The 12,309-nt window shown below is 36.0% G+C and overlaps 1 protein-coding gene across 1 annotated transcript in view; it reads left to right on the top strand.

Moving 5' to 3' along the window:
* LOC102856623 overlaps window positions 1–12,309 on the top strand; it is a 587,398-nt gene that overhangs the window by 179,053 nt on the left and 396,036 nt on the right. The window lies entirely within an intron of this gene.

The following is a 12,309-nucleotide window of genomic DNA, read 5'->3' as shown; positions in this document are numbered from 1 at the left end:
TGAGGTGGATTGATTCAGTGACTGGGATAATTGGGATGGGAGTGTCAGGGACAGTGCGACTGGCACAGGACAGAGCGGAGTTTAGGGCTGTTGTAAATAGGGTCGCTATAGGTCGCAGGCGACTGGACGGCACATAACAACAACAACAACAATGACCACTCCCAGCATGGGAGGTAGTTCTTGAGGGGAATCTCACTGTCCTTCTAGATCTACAATAAAGTGCCATGGTAATTGCAATCCATTTGTTTTGTTGGCAATTGACTGAGGAAAGAACACCTTATGTTCAGTAGCAATAGTACTTCCGGCAGGAACCAAAAGGTGGTTACAGCAGGGAGTAGTCCCCTCTCTAGCCCTTTGTTATTTTCTGACTCCAGCTCTGTACACATTTTCTTACAATACTTTACCGTCTCTTTCCTTGGTACCCTTTGAAATCTTCCATTCAGCTTCTTCCTTTTGCTCTAACTTTTCAGTGTTCTAGTGCAATGTTCAGAGTCTTTTCTGATATCCATCTTGATTTTTTATTCCCCCTCTGACTTTGTAATGATATTTTTCATTCTTCACAGATGAAGTTCTTGATATCCTCCTACATCTCATCTGGTCTTCTCTCATTAGTGTTGAAGGCCTTAAACCTCTTCCTAAGATGGTTTTTAAAGCCAGGTGGTATAAACTCAAGGTCAAATTTTGGTTCCTGTGCATTTAGTCGTCTTCTTTTTTTTTCATTTAGCCTTCTTTAGCGTTAGTTTGAACTTGCGTGTAAGTAGTTGATAATCTCCTCCATCATCAGCCCCTGGGCTAGTTTTCGCAGCTGATATGGAGCTTCTCCAGTGATTCTTTGCATAGATGTAATCAGTCTGATTCCTGGGCATACTATTAGATGAAATCTATGTGTGTGGTCACCATTTATGCTCCTTATAAAAGGTATTTTCAATGAAAAAAAATGAATGTACAAAATTCTCCAACCTCATTTTTGTTACCACGTCTATTTATTCTGACTACTGATCCTTCTGCCCTGTTCCCAAATTTTGCATTCCAGTTACCTGTTATTATTAATGCATCTTGGTTGCATACTTGATCACCTTCTTACTACAAAAGTTGGTAGAAATAATCTATTTTGTCATCTTTGGCTCTGGTTGTTGGTGCATGTCTTTGAATGATAGTGGTATTAACAGATCTTCCTTGTATGCATATGGATATAATCCTGTCACTCACAACATTTTATTTCAAGGTGGATATAGAAATGACCTTTTTGACCTACGAAAGTGACCTTATTTTTACTTACCTTTTCATCTCTCTCACATAGTGGATCATATGCTTTATCTGATCCAAAATGTCCTATACAAATCCATCTATTTTGCCAATACCTAGTATGTCCATATTTATGTGTTCCATTTCTCTCTTGAGAATATCCAATTTTCCTACATTCATGCTTCTCACATTCCACATTCCAGTTGTGGCATGGAGACTTTCCCTTAGAGTTCTTAGAATAGTGGAAGCATACAATATAAAAGCAATCTTCATTAATATTCAAATTTAACTAAGAACTCATTTGATATAAATTCAATATATTTTGTTTTTAATGATGAGAAAACTCAAGTGCATGCATACTTTAAGACAAAAAAGGAGTTGACATGCATAGGATTGGGAAAAAATTTAGGATAGAGTTGGTCAAGTTCTTATTTCACATAGTTTGAAACAATGCAAGACAGGCCAGTTTAGGATTAGGATGACGGTGCTTTTATTCCTAAATGCAGAAGTAAGAATCGATGAAATTACCCTAATAAGATCATTTCAGTTTTATTTTTAAATGATGGGCCAAAACAGGGCTAGGGTTTTATTCTTCCTCATCTTCTTCCTTCCCATTTAGCCTTTATTCTCTTATCACAGAGGTTACTCACAACCAGCTTACCAAATGAAAAGTACAGCTTGATTAAGGATCTCTTTTGTCAGTAATTTGTGTGTAATGTTTTTAGCTTTCCCATGGGCTGTTGTAGAAAATGGTAAATCTGGTTTAAATGAAACCTGATCTTGTTAATGGTTTAAGAGCAGCTGCCACAGGGTTATGGCATTTTTCAACAGATGCTTCTGTTTTGCTTTAAACCTAAACAAAGTCTTGGAAAATTTACATAAATTATTTAACATGTACCTACATAGTTTGGGCTATACATATATTGTTGTAAAATTCTTGGGCAAATCCTTTCTTTTATCTATGCCCAATTATTGACAGAAATCTAAGGCTATATATTTTTAAATTTTTAATATTTTCTATTATATATACTTCACTTATGGTGATTAAATTGGAACTGACTCATAGCTGAACCTGTGTTAGATTTCTGAGGCTGTAAATTGCGTGAAAGGAGATTGCTCATCTTTCTCCTGTGGAAATCCTAATGGATTTAATGTTCTAGAGATTGAAAAATCAGTAGAAAGAACTGCCACTGGGTTGGTAGTATAATGCCCTACAGACAAGAACACCATAATTTCTCATTCTGTAGTGTTGTTCTGTGCTGTTGAGTCAGAACCTATTTACAGCCGATTCTCCAGTGTGTTTTCAGAGGCAGTAAATAATCTGGGTAGAAATTGGCCAGCCACCCGTGGAGCACCTTATAGCTTCAAACCACATGCCTTTGGGATTGTATTTTAGCTTTTTACCACTAGGCCAACAACCAGAGTTCCATATATATAGAGTTCCTCATAGAGAACCTACTCAATAAATCTGAACCTTGCCCTATCCTGTGCCATCCTTATCATAAACTTTGTCTTGCTCAAGGCCATTGTAGTTGACAGCGTATCAATCCATCTCATTGAGGATTTTCCTCTTTTTGTTGATCCTCGCTCTTTCCCAGAATATTTATCTCTTCGAGGACTGGTTCTTCATGAAAGTATACCTAAAGTTAGTGGACAAAGTTTCACCATCTTCCCATATAAGTTGCACTCTGGTTGCACTTCCTTCAATATAGATTTGGCAGTCCATGTTATATCAAATAGTATTTGCTAATATTGCAATTCAAAAGCATCAACTGTTCTCTTGTTATCCATATTCATTGTCCAACTTTTAGGCACATAGGAAACAATTGAAAAACCATGGCTTGGGTCAGGTGCATCTTAGTTTAAACTGATATCTTTGCTCTTTAGCACTTTGGAGTGATCTTTAAAAGATGATTTCATCAATGCAGCATGTCTTTTGATTTTCTGATTTCTGTTACCATAGATATTGATTGTGGATCTACACCAAATGACGTTGTTGGCGTTTCTAATCTTCTCTCCATCTATCATATTGTTGCCTATTGATCCAGTTGTAAGGTTTTTTGTTTTCTTGATGTTGATATTGAAAGCTGTGGGTTTTGATCTTCTACAGTAAATACTTTGAATCTTCTTCATTTTCTAAAGTTAAGTTTATGTAATATGCAGAATGAAAGTTATTAATGAGTCTTCCTCCAATCCTGCTGCCACATTTTTTCCAGTTCAGCTTCTCAAATTTCATCAGAATATAGATTAGAATAGATATAGAGAAAGGATAGAACCCCAGGACAAGCCTTTTCTTATTTTAGTCCATGCAGTGTCTCCTTGTTCTGTTCTGAAAACAACTTCTTTGACTATGTATAGATTTCTTTGAGCACAATTAAGTGGTCCTGAAGCCCTATTCTTCTGGATGTTAGCCATAATTTATTATGATCCACACATTCAAATGGCTTTGCACAGTAAATAGAACATGAGTAAATATCTTTCTGATATTCTCTGCTCTTAGCCAAGATCCACCTGATATCAGCAGTGATATCCCTTGTACCACAACCTCTTCTGAATCCAGCTTGATTTTTTGGCATTTAACAGTCAATATATTGTTTTGCTCTTTTTGAATATTCTTCAGCTAGGTTTTACTTGCTTGTGATGTTGTTCAATATTGTCCATATTCATTTGGATCTTTTTTTTTGGGGGCCGGGGGAATGGAAATAAATACCGATTCCTTCTAGTAAGTTGGCTAGATAGTTGTGTTTCATATTTGTTGACAGAGACTGCTGAACTCATTCAGGGATTCATTAGCTTCCTGAAACATTTCTATTAATATTTAATGAATTCTACCATTCATCAGTTTGCAATGCTGTGATGGTTTATATATTACTGTGATGCTGGAAGTGTGTGTTTCATCCTATAACCTGGAAATTTGAACAGTATGTTGTTCAATTGTATGGTTTCATCTATCTTTATGACTAATACCATTTGTTTTTGTTTTTGTTATGTGCCATCGAGTTAGAACTTACACTTGGTTGACCTTCCAGCAGGTTTTCAGAGGCTATAAATAGCACAGGAGTAGATCAATCAACTTCCTCTTGTGGTACAGCTGATGGATTCCAGCTAACTGCCTTTACTGCCACCAGAGACACCAAGTCACCAGAGCTCTGATAAAATTCTAGCAGAGTGATGAAATAGTCACAAAATTAAACACAAAATCTTATTATTACTTGAAGAGGTAGACTTTATAGTAGTAATTAGAACTCTCTTTATGCTTAATGTTAGTTTCTCAAAGAGTTTCCTTGTTTCCTCAGTCACTATTTTGAAAAGCATATGTTCTATGCAAATCACTTATGCTAGGTACAGGCACATAAAACATGACTTTGACAAAGGATAGAAAGACTTATTGAATGAAAGTTTTGGTTGAAGCAAAAAAGAAATGTACATATGGAATACTTTATGCATAATTCCCAAAAGTTTTAAAACAAAATGCAAACTCTTAAGCTGGCAAAGTTGATTTTGTATTTATTTTGGGTTAAATTTTAATAATGATTGCTCATTACCACCCATCAGTCAATTTTTCATACCACGGTGACTTAGTGACTTGTGGCATAGTTTCTAGGAAGTTGCACTTCTGGTCCAAAAGCCTCACCTCTCTGTGGCTCAAATTCACCACTGGCTGGCACTGCAGAAGAAATATGGGCAATTTCCTCTGATGAGACAGATTTGGAAACCCTATGGTGGGTCTTTTACGAATCAATTTTGACTTAGAGACAATGAGAGAGGAAGAGAGTTGAAGAGAGGGAGGGAAAGATGAAAAGGAAAGAAAAAGAGAAAAAGAAAGGATCTTGGGAAAATATGCCACAGTTATTTCAATACAGGCAGGTCACCTAAAGTAGACAAATTGAAGCCAAGCTATTAGACTGGTATGGAATACAAAAAATCTCCAAAAACTTAGCAATCTGATCTTGAAAAGTATCCAGTGGAAACCCTGTGGTTTAGAACAGCGTATTGTCTAACTGGACTCAAACATACAGCAGTGAGGATGGCACAGGATCTGTTCTGTTGTACAGAGATCATCATGAGTTGAAGCTGACATCATGACAACTGACAAGAACATGGTTGCTCAACTACTTGGGTGGTCAGGATTGTTTATGTAAATACATACACTGGAGAGTTTTTAAGGACAAATAATAGGAATACAGGCTTGCATTTCACTGAATTCTGAACTATCTTTAATCATCAGTAAGATTACATTTCACAATTTTAAGCATTACTAAGTCTATTAAGAAAGTATAGGAAGTTTTGTTGGCCTGGTGGTAAAAAGCTGCACTGCAATCCCAGAGAGATGAAGCTCAAATTTAGTGAGCGGCATAGCCAAGGAAAATGAGTAATCTCTACCCATGTGATTTACTGGCTTTGAAAACCCACTAGAGAGTCAGCTATGACTTGGTTCTGCTTCAATGGCATACAGCAACAACAACAAGAAATAGTATCTGTTTCTTGATATTCAAGTATTCCAGCTTTCTGTTATTAATATCTTTTCTAGAAACTTCCTCCTGAGGAATATGTGAAGCCTGGCATGGCATTCCTGTTTGAACTCTGTCTCCTTGCTGGGCCCTGTGCATATCTTGACCAAGTTGTGGGCTGGGCAGCCTTCCCTTTATGCAATAACAACTTTGATGTTGTGGAAGGAAACTTCAAGTGCCCACTTCTTCGAGGACGGTATGATCAGAAAATTGACAACTTCAGAACAATTGAAGATTTGATTTGCCTGGACTTGGACTACTGGCTTTGCAATCTCTATTTCCAGGTGAGCAATATGATTCTCTAAACTTATGAAAGAATTGAAAAATTTTCAAAATTGTTTCTTTCTAGCCTTTAGCTTTCTTTTCTGTTATTGAAAAGCTCAGCAGTTTCATAAAATGGTAAAAAATAATTACATCTTAATGTTCATTTCTACTAATACAGATTAAATTTTTGCCAAGAAATAAGGAATAACGTTTTAGACTTAGCAGAAATCACAAAGATAATGCAATTCAACCCATTATTTGTGAAATTAACCTGGTCTGCCTGACAGCTCCTCTGATCCTTGATTCTGTTGTTGCTGGGGAACCTGTCTCCTTCAATATTAAAAGTTGGAACTTACTCATAATTGACCCTCCAGTGGGTTTTCTAAATCTGTAAATTGCAAGGAAAAGATTACCCTTCTTTCTCTCTCAGTTTCTGGTGAGTTCAGATTGGCAGAGAGCTACATATAGCCTTTGGTTTAGCATAGTAACTCTCTACAGAGAGGCCAGCAGAGCTCTTTAACTGATAAAGTTATCACATGGGGAAATTTCCATGAAAACAATGTATTTTGGGCGTAAGAATTTAAAAAAAAAACACCCTAAATATTATCTTTCTGTAAAAGTCTTCCCATTTCCTAGTGAATTTTTTTAACATATTCATTAGCTGGAATTTTCTCTTTTAGCCAGTTCCTTTGTAATGTTTTGCTGAAATATCTTGTTGGTGGAGTTTAGTGTGGAATTAAGACACTGACTCTGATGTGGATATGTATTTTTCTATCTCCTCTGGAAGCTAAATCCAGGGAAGACTTGTACCACATGAGGAGCTTTAGGAACGCCACTTTGTGGGCCCTGTTCCCAGAGATTTTGATTCAATTGTTTTTGGGTAAGCACAAGATTTTATTTTTTTTTTTTTAAGCATCAAAGGATTAAAAGCCTTGCTGCTGTCAAATGAATTCTGACTGAAAGCAGAAAATACAAAAGAATATCTATTTTTGTTTTATTGACTATGCAGAGACATTTTACTGGGTGGATCATAATAAACTATGGCTAACATTGAGATTATTAGGTATCACAGAACACTTAATTGTGTTCATTAGAAACCTGTATCTAAACCTAACGATAACAGCAAGGATTAAAATACACTGAAACAAACAAGGTTGAAAAGAAAATTATAAGGTGCTATCAAAAAGTACCCAAATTTTATTTTATTTTTTTAAATTTTTTTTTTAGTTTTAATTTTTTTAGTTTTTTTCTTTTTTCTTTTTTTAAGTACCCAAATTTTAGAGAAAACTATAGCCATGTTAACAAATTGGTGGCTTTACTATTAGACAAAGAGATTCATTGTCAGAAGGAAAATACATTTTTGTAGATGTATAGGATCTCCGGTGGCCTGGTGGTAAGGAGTTGTGCTGTCACCTAAACACATACTGTTCAAATCTACCAACTGTTCCAAGAAGAAAGATGGGGAATCTCCTTCCATTCTCTTTATAGCCTTTTAAGATCCTCTGGATGAACATAATGACAGTACATAATGGCAACATAGATGTCTAAAGTCCTTTAGTGGTACAGATGGATTAAAATTGTCTACTACCCTAAAGCTTGTTACTCTGAATCCAGGAAAAGTGATATAAAAGAAAAGCCAGAAAAAAAAAGAAAAGCCAGATAATTTTTTTCTGTAAAGATTACAGCTAAGAAGAGAGTTCTATTCTGTACACATAGCATATTTGTAAGGTGGAACTGACTAGGTGACAATTTATTTTTAAGGCATCACTATTAAAAAAACCCACAAAACACAACAACCCACAGCTTAGGATTTTAACTGTAATTCAACATTATAATTTATGGGATGAAAAAGTAGAACTATGTTTGTGACGAAAAACTATTTCCAGAGTACTGGATTTAACCCTGAAGAATTTATAATTTAGATACAGTGACAAGAAAAATGCCTAAAATCTACATGGTCAGAAAGAAGTTATTCTTTGTAAAATTTTTGTTGTGTACCATCTAGACAAAACCAACTCATATCTGACCCTCCTTTGAGTTTTCAGAGGCCGTAAATTGTATGGTGGGAGATTGTCCTTACACTAAGTTAGAGCACATCCTTACACTAAGTCAGAGCTCTCTTTCATAAATAAAATTAGCATAATGTGATTTCATAAAAATATATTTGCATTTAAGCATATTAATAAAATTGTCATCTGTTTTTTCTACTAAGAAAACAAAATGAAAATCTGTAGTAAAAGTAATTTTTAAATATAGTGGTTAATTGATTGACTGTTAACCAAAAGGTGGGTAGGTCCAAACCACCAGCAATTTTGAGAGGGAGAGATGTAGCAAATTTCTTCTGTAAAGGTTTACAGCAGGGCTTTAGAGGTTTTTTTGGTTTTGGTGGGTTTGGGGTTTGTTGTTTGTTTGTTTGTTTTTCAGTTCAAGTCTGTCTGATGAAGTGAAATCAGAAAGGACCTGAATTTCAAAAGCTTAAATGAAATGGACAATGGACAAAAATCAGAATGGGGAAAATTAAAAGTCAATATCCCATTAGAAACTTAATCTTCACCTTAGAACTCTGGGGCAGAATGCATATTGCATGGCAACCAAATCTCTTTACAGAAAGGGTATGAAACAACGTGGCCAGCTCTAAGATGGCAGACAACTGGACTTCCTTAAGTGTTTGGCTCTGCATAGTCTTGTCAATAGTTCAGTCTCACCTATCAGTCTCCTAAAATATTTCACTATACCTCTTTTGGGTCTGGAGCTCCAGGGCTTTGACTCATACATGTTTACATTCTGACTATATAGTTCCGATTCCCCCAAATTTAGAACATTTTAATCCGTTTCAGTTTTGTTTCACCAACCATGGCTGAACTGCTTCAGTCTTGGAAATACTCTTAGGCATTTCTACTCTGTCCTTTAAGAATATGCTCAATGACAATAAGTGTGGTTGTTATTTTGTCTGTAGTGCACACTGGTCAACATGCATTATAAAATCCAAAATTCACTGTCACCAAGTTCATTTCAACTCATAGAGACCCTCCAACAGATTTCTGAGGCTGCAAATCTCAATAGAAGACTGTTTTGCTCAAAGCTGGTTGTGGATATGTGATCTTTTGGTTAGCAACACAACATACTATAATAAGTATAATTATGAACTTACATCTTGGCTTTTTTTTTCCTTTTTAGTATTTGCCATAGAAATTTAGTTAATGGTGCAACAGACTAACCATTGAAATATAGTGGTACATGTTCTTAACAAAGTTCTGTACTGAATGAGGCAGGTTCTTTTTTCCAGGTGGAAGCAAAGCAGGAACAAATGTTGAAACAGGAGGTTCATGCTCCACATGCTCACACAGTTGAACTGGTAGTAGATGTGAACAGCATGGAGGTTTAGGGCCTCCCATTGAGGAACTCACAAAGGGCATTGCTGCGAAAGGTGGGGACCCATTTTCAGTTGTATTATCTGATAAAAAGTAATAATTTTCTTCCCAAGTATATTTCATACAGAGATGAGTGTCATTAATGAGAATAATATAGGCCTGATGTATGACTTTCCAATGGTAAGGAAATGTAAGTAGGAATGCGGTGATTTTCTTTCAAATGTAAGACGTTCAGCCAGGTGGATTGACATGGTAACTGTTTTTGTGTGTCAGGAACTATGATGATGGCATGGGATAGAATAGGATTCTGATCTTTTGTTCATAGAGTCGTGATGAGTTGTACTTGACTCAACACCACCTTTTAACAGCAGTAACAACTTTCAAATGGTGGATCAGACATGTGTGAGACACTCTTCATCTTAAAACCAATTTTACTTCTATGTAAAATTCTAAGAAATATGGGCTTTTGTATTTTAAATAGAACTTTCTCAAAGGAATACCTTATTCTGAAGAAGCCAGTGTAAAATTTGAGTACTCTTTTAGAGACACTGAGTTGGCTTAATGATAGGAGTTGTGCTGCCAATCCAAAGTCAAGTGCATTGAATCTATCAGCTGCTCCACAGGAAAATGATGGACACTCTTCCATATAATTTACGGCCACTGAAAATATAGCAGAGAGTCAGCTACGAATTGGTTCTGACTTGATGGTAAAACAACATAATAACAACAAAAAGATGTAAATTTAGAAAAAAACCAAACACACACGCATAACCCACTCAAACAAACAAAAAAGCAACAAACAGCATGGATTTGAGAAGCAAGTACAGAAAAAGTAATCATGGAAACAAAGATGTACCTTTGCGATACAACTTCAGAGGAGACTAAAGGACACATAAATCCGGGCAATTTCTGTTTTATGTCTGGTCATGAGGAAGAAATAGTCATAGACCATAGAGAGGCGGAGATGTTTTACTGTGACATCATGTGTTACAACAGGATCTCATGAGGGACAGGAGTCCGGTCAAAAGTCCAGAGAATTAGGGAGGGAAATTGAGAACAACTCTGGCTTAGTAAAACCTTTCACACCCACAAGCATGTGCACCTGGATATAAGAGGGTAAATACTGCAAATAAGATAACCTATACATCTGCTTTTTTTCATAGGAGACTTTTTCTTTCTGTTCCTCACACTTTTTAATATTTTGTTCCCTGGATCAACAATTATTCCTTCTAAGTCTTTTCAATTGCTTGATATGCATCAGAAAGCTGGACAATGACTAGGGACAATAGGAGAGTTTGATGCCTTTAAGCTGTGGTAATGGAGAAGAGTATTGAATTCAATATACCATGGACTGCTAGGAGAACAAAGAGGTTTGTCCTAGAGCAAATGAGACTAGACTATTTCTTGGATGCAAGGATTCTGTCTGGAGCTTCATTTGACATATTTTGGACATGTTGTAAGGAGGTACCAGTCCTTGGAGAAAGACATCATGCTTGGAAGGTGCAATGAGATGTATTGATTCAGTAATTGTGGAAATGGAAGTAAGTGTGTCAGAGATAATAAGATTGGCACAGGATAGAGCATGGTTTAGGACTGTAGTACATAGAGTTGATATGAGTTGCAAGTGACTCAATGGCACATAAGAACAATGAGTACTTTATTATTAACATTGTAGGCACAGAGAAAATCTGAGACAGTTGTTTAGTGAACATCATATAGTTGCCCCTAGATTCCCAAACATGTAATTTCTCTTATTAGACGGAATACTCAGTCTTTGTTAATTGCATGTCAATGTGAGTTTTAGGATAAACAGTGTGATTTGGAGTAATAACATTTTAAATTAAAACAATAAAAATTAATAAATGTTTAAAACAGATGGCAAATTTCAAAAGTAAATATGCAATTGTATTTGTTCAAAATGCATTCTTTAGAGTTCAGCTAAGTGTAAGTACATAAAAGACTTGGAAAACTAAATAGATAATGGACATTTTTGTTTTTCCCTTATTGTGATACAAGTATAAGTTTACATAACATATTGTTTTTAATACAGTAGTTAATGTATGTTATGTTTTATACAAATAATTATTATCAATATAATTAATGGATTATCATGTCTGATCAATACCTTATTAGATTTAGCCTTTTCCTTAACCTATTTTAAGCAATTAAAACAAGCTTGGAAGCAGGAGTGGCATCCACTTCCAGAATAGCTTGCCTCTGGAAACCCTATGAACCTGGAGAAAGAACAAAAATGATGCAAGTGTCCAGGTCTTTCGTTCATAAAGTCGCCATGAGTCACCTACAACAGCACTTAACAACAACAACAACAACAACGAGAGATATCAGTTGGCCTAGTGGACAGAAAGACATGCTCCCAAGCCAAAGGTATATAACTAATCCGTGGCCTTCAGGCCTACCTTTAATTGTTTTTGGTGAAACATTCTTCTAGGTTGTATAACCCTGGTATGTCCACTTGCTGTACAGAGGTAACTCATGGTTTCTGTGAAGCTGAACACTGTGACACTGATAAATCAAATGTGAGAATAGTTAGTTACTCATGGTGGACAGTGTTTGGTGGAGCCCCCTAATTAAAACAAGCTTGGTAGCAGGAGTAGCATCCACTTCCGTAATAGCTTGCCTCTGGAAACCTTATGAACCTGGAGAAAGGATGAAATTTATACAGGTGTCCAGGACTTTCATTCATAGGGTGGTTATGAATTGCTTATGACTCAATGGCACCTAACAACAACAATTTAATTAATGTCTACTATGGGATTCCCAGAACACTTGATCGTTGTAATGTGAAACCTATACTTGGACCAAGAGACATTCGTCAGAATAGAGCAAGGAAACACTGCATGGTTCAAAATTGGGAAGAGTGTACACCAGGGATGTGTCCTATCTCCATACCTTTTCAA

The sequence above is a fragment of the Elephantulus edwardii genome, unplaced genomic scaffold (genome assembly GCF_000299155.1).
Source record: "Elephantulus edwardii isolate Elephantulus edwardi_28Jun2011 unplaced genomic scaffold, EleEdw1.0 scaffold00101, whole genome shotgun sequence".
NCBI classification, from domain to species: domain Eukaryota; kingdom Metazoa; phylum Chordata; class Mammalia; order Macroscelidea; family Macroscelididae; genus Elephantulus; species Elephantulus edwardii.
The sequence above is the reverse complement of the archived record's forward strand: the minus strand, read 5'-3'. Positions and strand labels throughout refer to the sequence as shown.